We start from the raw sequence: 6,997 nt of genomic DNA, 5'->3' as shown, positions 1-6,997 counted from the left end.
AGTTAAAAAACAGGCCAAAGAACTAAACAGACATTTCTCCAAAGAAGACATACAGATGGCTAACAAACACATGAAAAGATGCCCAACATCACTCATTATCAGAGAAATGCAAATCAAAACCACTATGAGGTACCATTTCACGCCAGTCAGAATGGCTGCGATCCAAAAGTCTACAAGCAGTAAATGCTGGAGAGGGTGTGGAGAAAAGGGAACCCTCTTACACTGTTGGTGGGAATGCAAACTAGTACAGCCACTATGGAGAACAGTGTGGAGATTCCTTAAAAATCTGGAAATAGAACTGCCATATGACCCAGCAATCCCACTGCTGGGCATACACACTGAGGAAACCAGAATTGAAAGAGACATGTGTACCCCAATGTTCATCGCAGCACTGTTTATAATAGCCAGGACATGGAAGCAACCTAGATGTCCATCAGATGAATGGATAAGATGAATGGATGAGCAGATGAATGGATAAGAAAGCTGTGGTACATATACACAATGGAGTATTAGCCATTAAAAAGAATACATTTGAATCAGTTCTAATGAGGTGGATGAAACTGGAGCCTATTATACAGAGTGAAGTAAGCCAGAAAGAAAAACACCAATACAGTATACTAACACATATATATGGAATTTAGAAAGATGGTAACGATAACCCTATATGCGAGACAGCAAAAGAGACACAGATGTATAGAACAGTCTTTTGGACTCTGTGGGAGAGGGTAAGGGTGGGATGATTTGGGAGAATTGCATTGAAACATGTATATTATCATATGTGAAACGAATCACCAGTCCAGGTTCCATGCATAATACAGGACGCTTGGGGCTGGTGCACTGGGATGACCCAGAGGGAGGGTGTGGGGAGGGAGATGAGAGGGGGGTTCAGGATGGGGAACATGTGTACACCCGTGGCAGATTCATGTCAATGTATGGCAAAACCAACACAATATTTTAAAGTAATTAGCCTCCAATTAAATAAATTTATATTTTAAAAAATGTATACCTGCAAATTAGACAATACATCATAATTGTTCACGTTTGAGTGCTTGTTTGAAACACTCTCCATTTTCTTTTTTCTTTTCACTTTCTGACCATACCTTGCAGCATGTGGGATCTTAGTGCACTGACCAGGGGTTGAACCTGTGAACCTGGCAGTGTAAGCACAGAGTCTTAACCACCGGACTGCCGGGGAAGTCTCATCATCTCCATTTTATGGATGACAACACAGATACAGAAAAGCTAACCAACATGACTAAGGTCCCAGGGTGAATAAGTGGTAGCGCCTTGGCTGTGCTCTTAATCTCCTATACTATACTCTCTCACCAGCTATATTAAAAATTAAAACACAAAAATGTCCTCCTCTGCCTTCTGCCTCTTCTGGAAGTCAATGATGCTCTCTGGTCCCCCCACCAAAAAACAGAGTGAAGAGGAGGTAGTCAAAGAAAGTTCAGTAGAAGGTAGCAAATGCGAGGGCAGGGAAAAAGCAGTTCGGCAGGAAGACCCAGAGCAGCAGATGACTCACTGACCAGGCAGACATTCCACACAAGCAGGGCTGGCTGGTGGAGGGTGCTGAATATTGATAGGAACTACTCTAAATGGAGACAAGGACCACCTTTGCAGTGAGTACAGTACTGAAAACCTTTAAAGCCTGTCTGGGTCCACATTCCAGGTCAAGACTGATAGGAATTTTTTTCATGGCAAGTCTACCCTAGCACTAGAGACCAGGTCAGTAGTAAAACCCCAAGTGAGAGTTTAAGACTTACCCCCAAGTGATGCCCTGAACTGTAGGGGATCCACAGTAGTTCCTTTGGGGCAAAGAATACAGATGAGTATCCTCCGTTCAAAGTAAAATTATATTTAATTTATTAACTTTTTAAATAGCATTTTACTTCCAGGCCTCTCTAAATTCTACTTAATCAGAGCATCAGCCCACAATTTACAGTTATCCCACTTCATCAAAATCAGGATGTTGGAAATTCCCTGGTGGTCCAGCAGTTAGGAGTCCACACTTTCAAAGCTTAGTTAGGATCCAGGTTCAATAGCTGGTTGGGGAACTAAAATTCTGCAAGACATGTACTCTGCTGTGCTTAGTCACTCAGTCGTATCTGATTCTTTGCAACCCCCATGGACTGTAGCCCGCCAGGCTCCTCGGTCCATGTGGAATCTCCAGGCAAGAATACTGGACTGGGTTGCCATGTCCTCCTCCAGGGGATCTTCCCAACCCAGGAATTGAACTGGGATCTCCTGCATTGCAGGTGGATTTTTTACCAGCTGAGCTACCAGGGAAGCCCATAAGCCATGAGGAGCAGCCAAAAAAAATCAAAAAACAAAAAAAGTTAGAGTGTTAAGTAGCAGAAAACCCAACTGAAACTGGCTTGCCATTTTGTTAGACTTCCCCTGTAGCTTAGCCGGTAAAGAATCTGCCTGCAGTCCAAAGACCCAGGTTCGATCCCTAGGTTGGGAAGATCCTCTGGAGAAGGAAATGGCAACCCACTTCAGTATTCTTGCCTGGAGAATCCCATGGACAGAGGAGCCTGGCGGCCTCAGTCCATGTGATCGCAAGAGTCAGACACGACTTAGCAACTAAAGAACCAGAAAGCCAGGCACAGAACCATCTGTGGCTCTCATTACAGCATCAAAACTCCAGATTCAGTTACCACTCCTTATCTTAGTTCTACTCGCCCTCCCGAGATGGCGGGAACAGCTCCAGGCAATACAGACACACATCGCAGAAGGCAAGAACCCTTCATATGAGTCTCCTCTCTCAGAAAAGAAAACCTTTTCCAGTGTCTGCAGCAGACTTCCTATCAGGTCTCCCCGGTCAGAAGTGAGATACCAATCATTCATTCATCTAATTACCAGCCCAGAAAACAGGTGGACCATGCTGAGTTGTTAAGAGTTCAGCACTTCTCAACCCTAACCGTGCGTGTTCACAGCTCCCTGCTGCTGCTGCTAAGTTGCCTCAGTCGTGTACAGCTCTGTGAGACCCCATAGACAGCAGCCCACCAGGCTCCCCCATCCCTGGATACTCCAGGCAAGAACACTAGAGCAGGTTGCCATTTCCTTCTCCAATGCGGGGAAAGTGAAAAGTGAAAGTGAAGTCACTCAGTCGTGTCGGACTCTTCATGACCCCATGGACTGCAGCCTACCAGGTGATCCTAATGGTCAACCAGGATTAGGATTGAGAACCACTGAGTCAGGCTAACCAGAATCATCCCTAAGCACCTTTCTATAAGTCATTTGGGAAATAGCATAGACATCTGAACAAAATTTGGCTTGTCAGAGGAAAAAAACGTTAGCTGGGCAAACCATAACACCTACACAACGGCTTCACACTTGTGTTTTCAAAACACTTGCACGTGTGGGTCAAGCTCAAGGCTACAGGCAACAACCCCGTTTTACAAATGAGACTAAGGCTCAAGTTTACTAAATGAAATTCTTTTAAGTCCTCCAAATCTCCTTATGCTTCCATGCAATAGGAACCTGAGAAACTTCCCCAAAAGGAATTACCATGTGAACTGTGTCTCTGGAACAAGAAACACAAAGACAGCAAAAGGGGACTTTTATGCTCCTAAGAAAACCAAAGTAAAATCATCAAAATATCAAGGCCTAAAAGAAGTACCAAAACCAAGACTTGAAAGACTTGCGTTCTAGTTCTGGCCACCAGTAACACGATTCCCCAGGTCTGTGATGAAAGAAGGCTAATGAGGGCCCCTCCAGCTCGCTCGCACGCACGCACATGCACACATGCGCGCACACACACACGCACGCACACACCCCCCCCAGACAATCTGAGTTTACTAAAGAGCCTGCTACTCAGCTATGTAAGTGCTTAAGGACTGTAAGGACTATCTGTTTAAAACATACACGGCTTCCTCTAGCACAGAACATCTTCTCTCAGGAATGCCTAATTATAAACTTTACAGCAAAAGCATATAAGGCTTATTGCCATTTCTGGTAAATACACATCACTAGGAAACATAAGCATCTGAAACTACACAGACATCACAGGAAAGGCTTACAAAAGTTTAAACTGTATTGAAAGAAGACACTGATTATTCTAGAAAGGAGTGAAAAAAAGGAAAAGGGCTAAAAAAGCCATCTAAACAAAGAGTCCATTGAATTCAGTGAAAGATCTCCAAATCCATCACATAAATCAATGATCCCAGACTCTCCTCTCTCCTGCTCTTCCCCACCCCCACTGCTATCTCCAAAATTACCCCCGATACGTAGACAGACACCAAAACGTCCCTCTAAAGCAGCTCTTTCCCATTACGTAAGGCTTCTGCTGCAAAACCCTCAGTGATTCGCCACAGCATAAAGCCTACATTCCAAGCCCACTTTTACGGCTTCAATCATTGGAAACTGACCTTTCCACCAATCTCATCTACTCCCGCAAATGAAATCGCCATTCCGGCCAAACTGGTCTCCTCATCCTACTCAGACCCAGCTGTTTCCAATCTGACCAGGTTCTACTCCTTCCTTGAAATACCAAAGAATTCCCAAACTTCCACTCTAACTTGCAACATGCTCTTGTTTCTGTCCAAGTTAGAAAACCTGTCACTGAATCCTCTGAATCTTTTAACCTGTGTGTCTATGTACCCTTTGTTTCTTCAAGAACTAGGCACAATGCGTACAGGAGTTCAAATGCATTTCCTAGATTGACCTGAACTTTAACCACAGGACAGTAACCTCAGGCACAAGGGCCTCCGCTTGGATTCCTCTCTGTGTCTCCAGCCCGATACTCAAGCTGTAGATGAGAAGTACTTGTTGATTGGCTACATAACTAAAGTCAGAAGTAAACATTCAGGCCCTACAGAACCCAACTCCAACTTCTTTAATCATCTGTGGATTATTCAAAGCCTCAATACATTCTTCACAGAAGTAACAATTTGGTCGTCAGCTTTGTATTTAGAAACGTATTGGCAATAGGGGTGTTTTCATAATTTTCAGAGATTACGCATTCACAAATGACCAAACCATTTAAGAAAAAAAAGCAAAAACAAAGTTACATAAACCCTACAAGTATTCAGTGAATGCAGGAGGCATCACACAGGGCAATTAAAAGCAGAAACCCCTTAAAGGCACAATTCTGAAAATGCCATTTTTGCAAAACAAAGCCTAAAGTGTCAGAAAACACAATCAGTCTGAGCTAGTTGACTGTTCCCCTTTCCGTACCTCCTCCCTCTGTCTCAGGTCTCTCCTCAACCTCTTCACTCAGATGTTCTAGAAAAGCTCAACTGATTATGCCAATGATTGACCTCGACTGTAATTTCTAATTACCTAATCAAGTCACTGCTGAACACTGCAGAATCTTACTGATGCCTCTTAGAAGTAGAACAAGAGAAACAGAACACAAAAGTGACCTGCCTCATTTTCCTGCAGCCAGGCCCTAACAGTGAAGCGACTTACACTCAGGTGTCCTAACTTACATCCTGCGATCTTAGTCTTGATATGAACTCCATGTGAACTTTATGGGGCAAGCTGGACAAAGGCCAGGTCCCTCCTAACTTGCCAAAGGCATGTGAGCTAACGCTGTGTTCCTGTCCTTCTCTGGAAAAGGAGAAAAAAGAAACTTTGGTTGATCTCTAGAGCATAAGCATAAGTTATGGTTCTTACAGTAAAGGATAAGAATCAAAAGGAGTAGGGAGTCAATTCACAAATGCCAGAAAGTCTACATTCTGGAGAGAAGGGCTGACAGCTGGGCCCCCAGATGCACTGGCTGCTGCTGGAACACAGGCGTGTGTCCTGTTGGCAGAAGAGTGAATATGCAGTCACATAAATAGCTTTCTGCCAGTGGCCAAACTGGCTTTGCCATCTGCCTCTCTCCACACCAAAGCCTCCCTCCTCATACCCCTCGAGCCAGAGGGAGCTGCTAGAGCCAGTGAGAAAGAACACTCCCCCAGCCAGCGACACTAGTTAAGACCAAGCTACAAAAGGAAAGAGTCCTTCTCCTCATGTCCACTGCACACACACACACACACACACACATACATCCCACGTCCTTTTCGTCTCCTCCTCTCTCCGTTTACACCTACATATTTACAGCCCCTCCCCACCCTCATCCCAACACACACACAATGCCAAGACACTGGAGAGCCACCAACCCAATAGCCCACCAGCCACATGTTCCAAAGTGATTCCCAATCCTCATTCTACAACACCAAAGAGGTCACAGAACCAAAATGAACCCTGGTCATCACCCAGAGAAGTTGAGTGACTTGCTTCTAAAATTAGAGATGGCTCACTCACTGAATTCTTCCCATGAAATCATATTTCTTTCAACTCATTCATTCATTGAATTTGCACTGTTCCAGGCTCTGGGCCGGGTACCTGAGACAATTCAGTCAGTAGGTTTCCATCTTCCTTAATGCAAAATGGGGAATGGGGGGGCGGGGCGCGGTGACATGGGATATTTTTCCCAGACTGCTGCATGGATAGGTCTTTTTAAGAGGGAAAAGCCAACACTCATCCGGCATCCTCAGAATGGGGTATAGGTTACATGTGTGCTCAGGCTGCCCGGCTCCTCACTCAAGCTAACTTTTTCCTATTTCCACCTGCATCACCAACTCAGTGTTTCAGCATGCATTTCAGGCCACCTCCCGCCTAAACTCTTTTCAAACGCTACATGAGGATACATCTCTTATTTTCCTGTGGCCACTTCTGAGTTGCTCAAAAGATAGAGATGAACAGGGTTGGAAGGCATCAAGCTTGGCCGGAGTGGAATTCCCTATTTGCAGGCAGGGCTCGCCGGGGCTAGAGGGCAGGCTGTCTGCTCAGCCTCACAAGCCCCAATCTTTGAACCTCCTCGGCGCAGGAGGAGGGAAGGAACTTGCACAACGCCAGGTGGACTTTCGGGTTTAGCATAGAAAGGCGCCTGAGACCGGAGTGTCGCAGGGGATCCGAAAAAGACACAGAAAGGGTACGGCTCAAGGGACTTCTGACCAACTCAGCAGGTTTGCAAAGAATCCTCAGGCAAGTTCTTCTGAAGGAT

This window comes from Bison bison, unplaced genomic scaffold (assembly GCF_000754665.1).
Source record: "Bison bison bison isolate TAMUID 2011002044 unplaced genomic scaffold, Bison_UMD1.0 scf7180017864114, whole genome shotgun sequence".
NCBI lineage: Eukaryota > Metazoa > Chordata > Mammalia > Artiodactyla > Bovidae > Bison > Bison bison.
Note: the sequence above shows the minus strand (reverse complement) of the source record.